Source organism: Zonotrichia albicollis, chromosome 17 (genome assembly GCF_047830755.1).
Source record: "Zonotrichia albicollis isolate bZonAlb1 chromosome 17, bZonAlb1.hap1, whole genome shotgun sequence".
Classification (NCBI taxonomy): Eukaryota; Metazoa; Chordata; class Aves; order Passeriformes; family Passerellidae; genus Zonotrichia; species Zonotrichia albicollis.
In genome coordinates, this window is record NC_133835.1 from 5,833,512 (window position 1) to 5,846,486 (window position 12,975).

A 12,975-nucleotide genomic window follows, 5' to 3' on the forward strand; every position below is an offset into this window, starting at 1 on the left:
AACTTGCTAAACAAACCTTTCTTATTCATAAGCCACCCATTCATACGTCTTGAAAGATGGAGAGGGAGTGAAGCAAGGTGAGACTGACAAACAGCGTGAACTCTTTGGTGAAGACAGGGATTCTTTTTATAGAAATAGTGACTTCTTGAGGAATATGGACCCAGGAATATTTTTAAGGAAGTTAGAACATAGAGAAGAACAATTACAGGCAATTCTGGGCAGGAGTACCTTCCATCACAATAAAGAGAGCCAATAGTAGAGAAATTCAGAGTGGGCAAAGCCACATCCCATCAGTGCCCAGTGAGTGGGCTGCAGCCAAGAGCATTACCAAGAGATCTGGGAGGACAAAGCCACGGGACCCCAGGCTCCTGTCCTGGAGAAGGGCACAAAGCCCTGGGTGAATAAGGCTGTGAACAGCACAGGTGGGAAGCAGCTCTCCACAGTCCTGGACCTGCCCCTGCCATGGAACTCATTTTGTGCAGGTCTTTTTGAGAGGTCTCTGGGGTGCTGGGCCCTCCCCTGCCTGGAGATGTTGGAGCAGGGCCTTGAGCTGAGAATTGCCAGTAACTTCAGCTCTGAAAACAACATTTCTCCCTTATCTCATCATCAAACTCACAATGACTTATCCTGGTCCTCACCCTTCAGGACCTCAGTGACTTGCCCTAGTTTTCCTCCTTCAGGACCTCATCTTTTCCCATCCTCATCAGCTTGCTCTGAGGAAACATCCGTGGGTATTTGAGAAGCATTTGGATGCTGTCCTGATGAGCCTATTGAAAAGCCCACGAGGAAATGAATAATTCTGTACTTGATGAAGGGTTTGAAAGATGTGCCATATATAGTGCATGGGGCCCTGTGTTTAGGCAGGGGAAACATAGAATATGGAGGAGCTGCTCTTTCAGAGAGAGCATCTGACCTTTATCCTCAAAATACTGAGAGGGCTTTGGAGAAAACCAGTGGGTGACCAGCTGTGTTGCAGCACGTGTGCCCAAGTGACTCCGGGTGCTGCTGTGGCTTCAGGAAAATGTTCTCCTGTGTTTTCAGAAGAATGGCAAAGTGTTGTTTAGCTTTGCATGTAATGAGAAGCTTCTCTGAGGATTTCACTGCCATTTATTTCAGATGAAGCACAAACTGACCATTGCCAGGCTTTGGGTGAACTTAAGCTATTGGCTTTGAAGCTTTGGTGAAACTTCAGGTATTTGTTTGTTAGAACTTTGCACTGAACTAAATCACAGCTCCAAGAATCCCCCACAGAAGGGAGAACTTAAACATACAAATCAGGTCCCCAGCTGAATACAATTTAGAGATAATATTTGCAAAATCTGGTGTGTGGATGCACTGGATTTTGAGACAGTTTTGGACACTCAGTGCAAACAAATCTCAGTTATGTATCACTAACTTGTTTTATGACATGGCTTCAGGAAAATGAGGGGGGAAATGACACTTGAAACACACATTTTTTAGAACAAACTTCAGTTTTAAGAAAACCTAGATAAATTATGGGCTGATTCTCCTTCAGCCATTCTTTACTAGACGTTTTTAGAGAATATCTATTTATTTATTGTCCTCTGAGACCACTAGAGAGGAAGGAAAATGCAGTTAGTCCATCACTTCAGTGGATAAAGAGGGATGCAAACTCTTAATAAAGTATCGATGGCACCCCAAGGGGACAAGAGGAGATTTGCATCCCCGTGGCCCAGCTGCCAGAGCTCGTGAGTTACTGCAGAGCAGCCAGGCCCTGTCAGACACACGAGCATGTTGAGAGGAGAGGGAGCAAAACATGATTTGTACTGGCATGCTGCGAACAAGCTAAGCTGTGTAAAAATGAATGCTCAAAATTAGAAGGATTAATGGAACAAGTCAGTGCAGGGCAGCAGGGAAAGTCCCCTGTCTAGGCACTTCTGCCAGGTTCCACCCAGACAGGTTATTTTGTTTTTAAAAACTGCTTTCTTTTGTAAGTGAAATTTCACCTGGAGAGCACCTCATGGAGAAAATTCAATTCCACCCTCCCAGCTCCACCTGGATAAGCCCTTTGAGCTTTTCTATTTTTTCTTTTATTAAGAAAATCATGGTGGTTTTCACAGAAGCCTGAGATGCTGGCTTGATCTAAGGAAGGCTAATGGCATGTTAGCCATCAGAAATCATCCAGTGAGTTCATTTGCATCGAATGCTCCTCTTAACCTCATGTTGTAAATCACTTTTAAATAGCCCTGCTGCTTCACCCCAGGGCTGGCTGCTGTTCAGGATGGAGCAGAAGAGTTTCTGCTTGTGCTGTGAAGGCCTTTGAAATCACTTGTGATAAAGCTCCAGAGATGTAAGGATTTTACTATTTAAATCCCAAAGCAGGCCCTAAATATTTTTTTCTACAATAACAGTTTGCTAAGGAGCAGAGTCTGTTTCTTTCAAGCCAGTCCACTCCCACCACCTCTGAAGTTAAACAAATGCTATATTTGCAGCATTTGCCCCATTAGGTGGTTGGGCTTTGGGGTTTTTTTAGTCCTATACCTGGTTTTGATCTTGCAGAAGGCAATTACAACATTCACAAGATGTCAGTCATTTCATGCAATGGAAGGCTGACTAATTGAGGGAAAGGGATGATATTTGGGAATGAAAAACAATGCTGTGACATGTAAAATTACATATAAAGTGAGCTCTTTTTTTTATTTTCTCCTGGTAAAATTCTCAACAAGTGAACTTCAGATGTCAGCATTTAAACACTGTCAAGTATTGCTTGTATGGCTTGGTGCAGCATCTACAGACCAACAGGGAAATGTCAGGTGTCACACAATCCTGACCTGGGGATGCTGGTGTGCATTGAAGAGATGGACAAGTCAGAAAAAGTGAAGAGCAGGAAATATTGGCACTATTTCAGGTTGACTCTTTCTCCATTTAAACATAACTCCAACAAGTTTCAGCTACTTGAGATTAATCAGAATTTAAGATGATGTAGAAGTTGGCGCCAGGGAAAGAGATTTAAAAAAATCTTAAAAAGACGAAATTATTGAAATGCACAGGTGCAGTAACAATCCACTCATGTTCTGCTGAGTAGGAAGGTGTAACACAGAATAAACTTGAGCAGCTTCAATGCCAGCTGTTTTCATTTTTTCTTGGAGGTTTGAAGCTCCATGGACAGATCTACACCTCCATGCTGCTCATTTTGGCAGAGAACCATCACTGTCCTGCAGGCCAGATCTCCACTTTACAGCCATAATCACTTGTCAATGAGTTGTTGCTGTCCCTGAGTAGCTGTGGTAGTTTGGGTCACAGCACTTTGAAAGCTGAAGCAGCTTCTCTGCTGGCCTGGGGAAAAGGCAGTTTGAAGGTGGTGCTGCCACACTGGCTCTGACAAGGGTCTGTGATGTTTAAATGGATTTTTAAAATCTGTTTCTATGGATTATCATTTTTTCTTGATCTAGAAGAGAACTTAAGTCAGGCTTGGAGGTCTTACTTCTCCTTGTGTCTTCAAAACAGACTGGTTTGTACCTACTAAAGGAGATTTATTGAACAGCTTGAGGATTTGTAATTTGTATATTCACAGAGTCCTGTCTCAGGAGGTACTCGCATGAAACCTGATACAGATCCACTGGGAATGTTAGATTTTCCCTATTTAACCTGACAAGGTTTTGTTCAGAAATGCAAGTCCTTCCTCCCCTGCTCATCAGCCTTATCCACGTTCCTGTGTCCTGGTGGGAGCACACACAAGCAAGGCTGTCCTGGTTTAGGCCCTGCTTGTGATGAACTTCCCAGAAGGGCTGTCACACCTTCATATGGAAACAGGGTGGGCAGTGCTCATCCCTGACTTTTGTCAGAAGAGAACTCTTGGTCTAAATGGAAAAAAATATTCCAGGAATTATCCAACATAGCAAATGCTAAAAACACAGGAACCCTGCTGCTAGGGAGAATTAAAATTGGACATGGTCAGAAGGGTAATGGGAATCAGAGGGAGAAGAAGAAAAATATGCATACTTCAAAAATAAAGGGTTTTTTTAGATTTTTTTTTATATTTTAGATTTAATGTTTCTTTAGATTTAGATTTTTAGATTGTTGAATTGTGGTCAAGGGAATGAAAAAGGGGACAGGGCTGTTGTTGGAAGTTTCCCTGTGACAGGGAATGTGTGTGCAGGAAGACCTGGTATGCTTGGTCCTAACACTCCAAGTCTTTTACCATATCCTGCCCGGCACTGCTGAAGTAAACCAGGTGTAAGTGGTTTCAACAGAACAGCCAAAACCACATCTTACTCACAGAAATCGTGTCTTGAACATGAAGGCTTTGTTCTCCAGGGCCAGAGCTCCTCTCCCTGCGCTGCTAGTCCATGAAAGTGTTTACAGAGGCCAGGAGCCCAAAGGAATTGAATTCAGGATCTTGAAAGCTTTGGCCTTCACAAAATAAACCTTCAAAGGAGATTTAGAACTATCAGCAACAAAATGCTTTCTATTCTCATCCATGACAACTCCCTCCGTTCCTGTCCCATGTTTATTTAACAATTTTAAAAAATAAATCCATTGATTTGAGCTCAGGTAATTGATATTTTTAAGGTTTGTGGTGTTATTTTTCCATGTACACTTTCCATAATATTCTATGTTTTCTTTTTGCTTTTGTTATTTTACTTTAACCATCATTTTCTCTTGCTGGCAATTACAGCCCTTGCGTTTTCCTTATACTGGTAATGAGATAGGTGAGGTGAGGAAATACTGATGACCAAACTTCCTATACTCCTCCTCTTTACCTGAGAGGTCCCAGTTGATGTCTCTTTCCCACATGGGAGGTTTGGCTTAAAATAGACCCAAAAGGGCCATATTTTCATGTATCTGCACTAAGGCTGTTTCTACAGTGCCTGTTCCCTGTGCTGTTAGCACAGTTCAATGTGAGCTTCACAGAGGGTGTCATCAGGAGGCTGCTTAAGTTTCATTAAAAAATAAATAAAACTCAATTCCTGGGATCTACTTAATTGCCCCCTAAATTGGGCAAGTATCAGAGGAAATCTGAAATATTTGCTACAGATTACTCCTGTGAGTTTAGCTCATTCCTTTTTTACTGGATATCTCAGAAATCAGACCAAACATACAGAGCAGACCTACAATTCCAGAAAAGAAATCATGAAGCTTTTTTGCTGCATCCAAGTAGTTGGATTTGATTATTATTGTCTGATAAGACTGATTGCCAATATCACATTATGCTGTTTCTATTCCCTCCTTGTGTGGCTGAAGCATTCCAAATGGGAGGTAGGGAGGAGGGGGAAACAAAAACCAAGAGCAATTAAAAACAAACAAAAAATCCATAATGACCTTTTTAAGCATATTTTGAAAGGGAATTCCAGCCTGCTGTTTTAACTGTGTCTCCTCTCTAACAAAAAACTATATTGTTTTAGCTATGGGCCTTTTCTCTTTTATTTTAATGAATACATAACCAAAAGGCCCTGCATTACTTGGGTTTTCTCCCATGCCCATAAGTGATTACAGTCAGTCATAAACACCAGAACACCTTAAAAATGGAAACCAAGAGGAAAAAAGGCCAATTCAAATATCTCCCTGACTGGTTCTCATGCCAGCCTAGCCACACTGGAGATGAACCCCAGCAGCTTCCCAACTCCACGTTAAAAGGAGAATAAAGCTTTAAGTTGTCATATCATTGGGGTTTAACTCACTTTTCTCACTCACCAACAACTTGGTGATCAAGTGCTGATAATCCAGCTCTGTGCATGAGCTATACAAGTTTTCAGTCTGGAACAGTCCCAGCAGGAAAAACTTCTCTAAATGAGAGTATTTTCTGTAACTGGGAGCATCTTCTGCCATTTCCCAGTGCAGGTGCCAGGCCTTTGCCAAGGCTGCAGGTTTCCCTGGAAGACAGAGCAGCAGTGAAAGATCACATCTCACCAAATCCTTCTGTAGGAAGAGGACTCAAAGTGCCACAGTGGAGAATTAGCAAACTCCATCACCCAAAGGTAATTTTTTGAAGGAGATGATGTCCATTGTGTCAGTTGAGAGGAGATTAGTACCCAGAAGACATTGGGGCACATCCAGAGCCTGAGCAATGTCCCTGTGCACGAGCTGCAGTGTGAACACACACCTGGCACACACACACTCAAAGGCTGCTGGCTCCTGCAGCACTGAGCACTGCACACCTCAGCTGTACTCTGCTTTTCAGAGTTCTTTCCATTTTCACTGATCTGACAGCACTAAGAGATTGCAGTAGGGAAAATTAGGAGGGAAAAAAAATCTGCATGGATTAACTTTACTTTTCTCAGCACAGCCACACTATCAGGACTGCAAGTCAAAAATACTGACTAGAAAAAAATAAAAGAAAATATATCAAAAACACACAATGGGAAAAGAAGAGAATGATGTTCTATGCATCAGTGTTGTTCTTACAGCTTATACTCCACTTATCCACCTCCTTAAAACTAGTTTTACATGGGAGCTGTGCAGGCTGGCCCCATGAGGAGGATGCATGGTGCACCTTGAGGCTGAACATGTGGGAGGCTCCTGACAGCAGAACATCCGTGGGTCCTGTGCAGGGCTGAAGGCATCACACAGGGCAACTGATTCTCCAACCAGTTCACATGCCATTGCTTGTGCAAAACACGTGTCCAGCCACCAGGCTTGCATAAATTGGCTGTAAATAGTTAATTAAATGCATTTGTACCCCACCACCTGATTTGCATGCAGAATTGTCAAAACAGCCTGCTAAGATTAGACACAATGTACTCCTCGAACACAATTGTGCCACTGAAACGGGCTGAAAATCTGGCGCATTGAGTTAAATTTTCACATTGTGCCTTCTTGTGTAATAACAATAATCTCCTCTGCCTTGGAGTATAATCGCAATAAAGAGCTTTTTGTGATTCATTCAGTGTTTATTCACTCAGTAAACAGCCCTTTATTGCTTTTTATACTACAAAGCAAATGAGATTATTGCTTAAATTGTCCGGTAGCGACTAGCTTCTGTCCTCTGGCTTGCTTATTCAGTTTGTTTTTGTGTTGTGGTTTTGGAAAAGAAAACTTGTTTAAAATTAGCTCCCCAATAAATCACAGTAACAATGAAGTGAGAGTTTCTGCAGTGTGACAGATTTGTAGCTTTTTATGTTTGTAATGATGATGATATGTTTTCTATCTTATTTATTCCCTTCAGCCTTTATTCTCCCAAAATCTGAAGTCTACTGCTGTGAAGAAAACTCTTAAGATGCTGGAGTTTGGGAAGGGAGCACTTGCAGTCCTTGGACTGCACAGCTACCTTTGCAGTATTCCCAGGAGGGAATGGTGCAGGAAAGAAGCAAAAAAAGTAAACAGGCAGGAGTCTGGAGCCCAGAGTCCAGAGGCATCAACACTAATTCACATCCTACCCTGTTCCTAAAAGCTTCAGCGAGTTCTTTCCCTACATAATAAGGTTGGTGATGTTATCTGCTTTGAAAAGTGCCCCAAGACCTTTGGCTGGTTGGCAATAAACATTTCTGTTATTCTGTGACTCTCCAGTTCTCAGGAGCAGCTGTTCTAGCACACCATCTCCCCACGAAGGTGTGTGGTGCAGCAGCCCTGCAGGCCCTAAAGGCTGGGAGCTCTGCAGTGTTCATCACAGAGGAGTCAGCTGTAGCCAACATTTGTTCATTCTCTCCTTTTCTGAGTGTGCAAATGGAGCAGCCCATAATTATTCCTCATCACGAGGCCAAGTGGAGTATTCATCAAGAGAACGGGAAGGACTATTTCTCTCTTTCAGGCAGCAGCACGTAAATGGCATTTCTTATTTCAGTCCTGCCAGCTTTGAGACGTTAGCAAAGCATTTCCCTGATAATTATTGATCTTCTGTATTTATAGAAAGCTGGAACCCAGCACAATTCAATATTCAGGAGATGCCAATTTTCTATGAATACCTGAGAATGACTTGGTCATTTTCCATTTCTGTAATTGCTTCTGTATTGCTGGGGCATGAATTGCATTCTTTAAAACCCACCTAGAAATGGAACATGGGCAAGGAAACTCTGCATGATTTTCTTTCTCCTCGCTGAAGCCAAGCATGTTGTTTTCAATTTGGGCATTTCAAGTATTAATGTCCAACTTCATTTACTCACATCCACTGCCAGCTTCCCCAGTCAAATGGATACCTTAAATTAATTGATCTAGAATTGCAAACTGGGGCTCTCAACCTGTTAAATATGCAGCTGGGTCTGTGTTTTCTCTAATGGACTCCATATTTTCTAGAGGAGTCTTTGAATTTAGCAAGTCTTAACAGCTTTTGAGTGACCATATTTCTTCTCTGGGTAATACAGTTTCCTAGATTTAGCTTTTCCCCTTTTTCTGTGTTGTTACATTCAGTTGTATTATTAGTTTATAGCCCCTATTTTTAGCATAACCTAAACAGTGACACAGTTCATGAAAAGCACAGGCCAGGTCCCAGCTCCACTGAATTCCCCAGCAAAATCTTTGCCCATTGGCACCAGAAATTAGAGGTATATCCTAATTCCCTTGAGCCTGCAGTGGTTCCATATCTCAGAGCCAAAGGGTCTGATCTGGTTGTTCCAAGGATAAATCTGACGTGTGAGGTGGTACCTATCCTGTGCCTGAGATTGTTCTCTGCGCTGATTGGGAAATTTTCAGAATTTGCAATTATGGGGAATTGCAGAGGTTGAGCTCACTGGTTGAATGGAATTCTCCCAGTGCTTGAAACTGGGAGCAAGGCCTGGAGTATATCCTGGTATCCCAGTTTTGACAGCAAGAGGTTTCCCTGTGAGATTTCTGCCAGTCCTGGCATAGGCTCCCCTAAGGATGTGACATGTTTGGTTTCCCTGGGTAGGAGCACACCCTGCATCAGAGTTGCCATGCATAAGAAACTTGCTGAGTGCACGGCCCCATCTATGATTAGATTTTTGTTTCACAGGGCAACAATGATTTATGAAGCATATTTTCATGTGGTGACCAGAAAAGGTTTCCATTTAATGATTGGGCTGTGTACTTCCCTTTATCAAACCTGCACGAAAACCTTTTACTGTTTTAAGAATCTATTTTCACAGGAGTTTTGCCACTTTAACCAGATTTCTTTTTAAAGAGGTTCTGCTCTGGTTTGCCAAAGCTCCCAGAATTCTGGTTAGATGTGTGGTTTGTTGGAGCAAGGTGAGGAAACACAAGCTGATGGTCAATATACCATGTTCTGCTGAGCAGGAAGGTGTAACACAGAATAAGCTTGGGCAGCTTCAGTGCCAGCTGCTGTCATTTTTCCTTGGAGATTTGAAGCTCCATGGACAGATCCACACCTCTGTGCTTCTCCTCTTGGCAGGAGAACCATCATTGTCCTTATAAGGAACTTATAATTATTATTATATTATATTATATTATATTATATTATATTATATTATATTATATTATATTATATTATATTATATTATATTTCTATTCTATTCTATTAATATTATTATTGTCCTTACAGAAATTTATAAGTTCTTCCTCAATTAGTAGCCCTGACAGTGAGATTTTGGGTGCCCTTGATGCTGTCACTTTGCTGCCTTGCATGTCAGCTCCTCACCTGACAAAGAAGAACAATCCTACTCATTTTCCCTTGCCCTGTTCATCCCTCCAGACTCTCCATCAGAGGCTCTGCTTCTCACTGGGACTTGCTGCTTGCCCAGCATGGTAAGTGTTTGCAGTCCTATCACAGGATATTAATTAATCATACAAATAAATCATGCCAGAGAAATATTAATTAATCATTGCTCCAGAAAAGAGCTCACCACAGACACTCTCTGTGGGCCCTCAGCAGAGCCTTGGAGCTGCTGGAAATTCACTGTCTTTCACACAGGGCCCATGGACATGATTAAAAGAACCGCCTCAAATCATCCCAACTTTCTCACTATTAAACAGCAGCTACAGCTCCTTCTCTTTTTGATTTTCATTTCTTATTCTTTTTTTTTCTTTTTTTTTTTTTAACCTGGCAGCCTTAGTCAATAAGCCATAAGCACCAAGCTAAGAAGAACTGCTGTCATCAGACAAAAAGGCCTCCAAGTCCACATCCCTAACAACCTATTTTAATAACAAGAGCAATAACGGGATTTATTATGCATGCGGCTTTCTGCAATCATTTCTGAAGAGAAAATTAGTTTGAAGCCTCAGGCGACAGTTGAACTCTCAGAGGCGCCTAAAATAAAATAAGGAGGGGGGGAGAGGGGATGGGAGGGGGCTGAAAAAATAATAACTGGGGAAAAAAAGTGTGATGGGAAAAGTTATTGGAGCAAGAATGGTGGTAAAGTTTATCTGTGATCTGGTGGTGTCCTCCAGAGGGAGGGTTATTGGAATTATTCACACCACAACAGAGGGTGTGGTGGCTGGGAGCTGGGCAGGTTTGCTGGGCAGAGCTGCTGGGGACACAGGTGACATGAGAGCTCTCATGGAGTGGGAGGCGGCAGAACATGGTCCAGCATGGAGCACCAGTGGGATGGCCCCAGAACCTTGTGTACAGTGAAGTGCTGATAAATTCTAGAGGGGGTCTGGGCCAAGGAGTTAATCTCAGCTCAGGCAGGGGCTTAAAAAAAACCCCAAGCAAAACAAAATCAAAACAAAACTAAACTAAACTAAAAAGGAAAGAAAAGGAGGGCATGTGGGAACACAGGACATCCCTCTGGCTGTCCAGGATGGCCAAGACCCCTGCCAGGGGGCTCAGAGACCCTGGCACAGAGCCCAAAACACCTGTGGGCTTGATTATGACCCATGGACCCATATAAGTTACCAACCTTAGATGAAGATCAGCAAGCCACAACAGTTTAGGTAGAATAATAGTGAATTTATCACAGGGTGGAAAAGTAGATTTTGGGGTTTTCCGTATGGGGCTTCAGGAGGCAAGATGGAGGGATCTGGGCGTGTCCAGCCTTTCTCCTTCTTCTTCTTCTTGGCCTCCATCTTCTGCTGGGATGGTGGCACTTACAGACTGGTTTAGAGTAGAAGCTCACTGTCTAACATAGGTGATAAGTATTGGGTAGTAATTGTAAACATTGTACAGGTAGTTTTTAGTAGTTTTAGTTTTAGTTTTAGTTTCTGTGCTTTTCTCTAACCAAGAAGAGGTCAAACTACAAACTGCTTCTTCTCAAACATTCTGCATTTTTCCCTCAGTTTGCACCTGCAGAGCCCATGGCCAGACCCCACCTCAGCCTGTTCCTTGGCACATGCAGGGATGTGAGGGGCTGGAGGTGGGTGATGTTTGGGAGTTGGGGTGGCTGGGACAACCTGGAACACAGAGATTACTTCCCCAGCAGCTGCTTCCCAAGGGGATTCCCATGCAGCCCACCACTGTGCAGGATGGATTCTGTCTCCAGCAGGCATCCAGGGAAAACCAGGGTATTTCAGGGATAGAGCATCCCCATTCCAGACAAATCCTTGGCAGAGCAGCAGGACTGGATGCAGATCAGTGCACCGTTATTCCTTCTAAGGTCTGAATGTTTTTATTTATGTGCGTCCTCTTCAAAGAAAGACAAAACCAATCACTTCTGTGTATGTAGGACTTCTTATATTTCCTAATTAATAGGAAATTTCTTCCCCCTTCCTGAGGCAAGGCCTGAACTTGACTGCTGGAAATGCTGCAGACCCAGCTGAGCCCAAGCATCTCAAGCCTGCTATTAGATGCTCCTTGCTTTTGGGGCTCTGGTTTGAGGACACATTACTTTACTTCAGCTCTGGAGTCTGAGGTTGCCCCTTTTGACCTGTAAGAGGTGGCCAAAGAAAATAAAATGTGGTTATTGTTTAAAAAGTCATCCTACCAGAAAATATATGATCACTTAAAGGCAAGATCAGAGAGTGGGGTCTTCTGCTGGCTTCATCCAGGGCCTTGGCTAACCAGCTAATTCCATAGTGATATTTATGGCTTGTTTGTAAAAACGAAAATGGTCTGAAATCCTGTGGCTGTTTGGTAGCCATGTCTTTAATGTCTAACTGCTTATTCATTCTAAAAAGTGGGATTTAATAAGACACTTATTGTATGTTATTTAAATACCAATTGATTATTAAAAACATCTTTATTTAAAACTGCAAATTATAAAGTACTTGGGGAAGCGCAGCCAATCAAATCAGTGAACTGCCTGATGAATATCCTTTTCTAACCCCATCATTTTATATATAGAAAAGAGGTTGACTTATGCAGCAGGAATAAAACTAACTTAAGTGCCTTTATGGGTCATTTCTTTCTTTGATGAATACTTGTAACTCCCTGTAACTGTAATAGGACCTTTGCTTTCCAACTGAGCAGAAAATAAACAGTCCTCACTGCAGGAGCTCTGCTGCCTTTTGGGGGGCTCTGATCAGGGGTAAGCAGAGGATGAAATGTTCTGTGCTTTAATAACGCATGCCAAAAATACTCCTGAATAAGATCCCCTTTCCCCATTTCCTGGCAAATGCTGCCCAGAGGGTCCTGCAAGAGCCTGAAAAGAAAAAAAAACAAACCTGTATTCCTTTCCTTGGTAGTCCCACCAGAAAGCTGCACTGATAATAAATAGATCTTCTCAGGAATTTTTTCAGAGCTGTCTTTTAAGATTTTTTTTCTCTAACATACATTCCTGTGTATGTTAAAAGACACATTTGGTGGCTTTTTCACCTGAGAGAATACATGTTGCAGAAGAAATGAGAAGTGCTCATCCCACCCCTCCCTTCCCTTTGGGTTGGTTTTTTGATTTTTATTTTTAATTTTTTTTTTCTCCTGGTTAAGCTATAAGATTAACGAAGGGTTGGAAGGAGTAAAAGATTTTTAAAAGGTGTTTTTCTCCTGCCTCCTTTCCCAAACGCAAAGTGCAGCTGCTGATGCAGGGACAGGTTCTGCAGCTCCAGCAAGCACTCACAGCACAGCAGGCCTGACTCGCAGCCAAGACAGAGAAAATCTGATATGGTATTTATGTCTCTGTTTAGGGAAATTTACCCAAAACAAGGTGGTAGCTGAGAAAGGAGACAATGAAACAGGAGGGAGGAAACTTGTTCTTTAAGAAAATAAAAGAGGAAAGGAAAAGGAAGCCGGTT

The 12,975-nt window shown here is 42.4% G+C and overlaps 1 long non-coding RNA gene across 6 annotated transcripts in view; it reads left to right on the top strand.

Moving 5' to 3' along the window:
* Positions 1 to 10,133, top strand: part of LOC102073192 (uncharacterized) — a 159,419-nt gene extending 149,286 nt beyond the window's left edge. For 3 of the 6 annotated variants that reach the window (XR_012583012.1, XR_012583014.1, XR_012583016.1), the window contains 4 exons: positions 5,798 to 5,939; positions 7,127 to 7,381; positions 9,413 to 9,615; positions 9,918 to 10,133. This is a non-coding gene — a long non-coding RNA (uncharacterized LOC102073192). The remainder of the gene's footprint in view (positions 1 to 5,797; positions 5,940 to 7,126; positions 7,382 to 9,412; positions 9,616 to 9,917) is intronic. The other 3 variants (XR_012583013.1, XR_012583015.1, XR_012583017.1) reach the window with 2 other exon arrangements.
* The last annotated feature ends 2,842 nt before the right edge of the window (positions 10,134 to 12,975 follow it).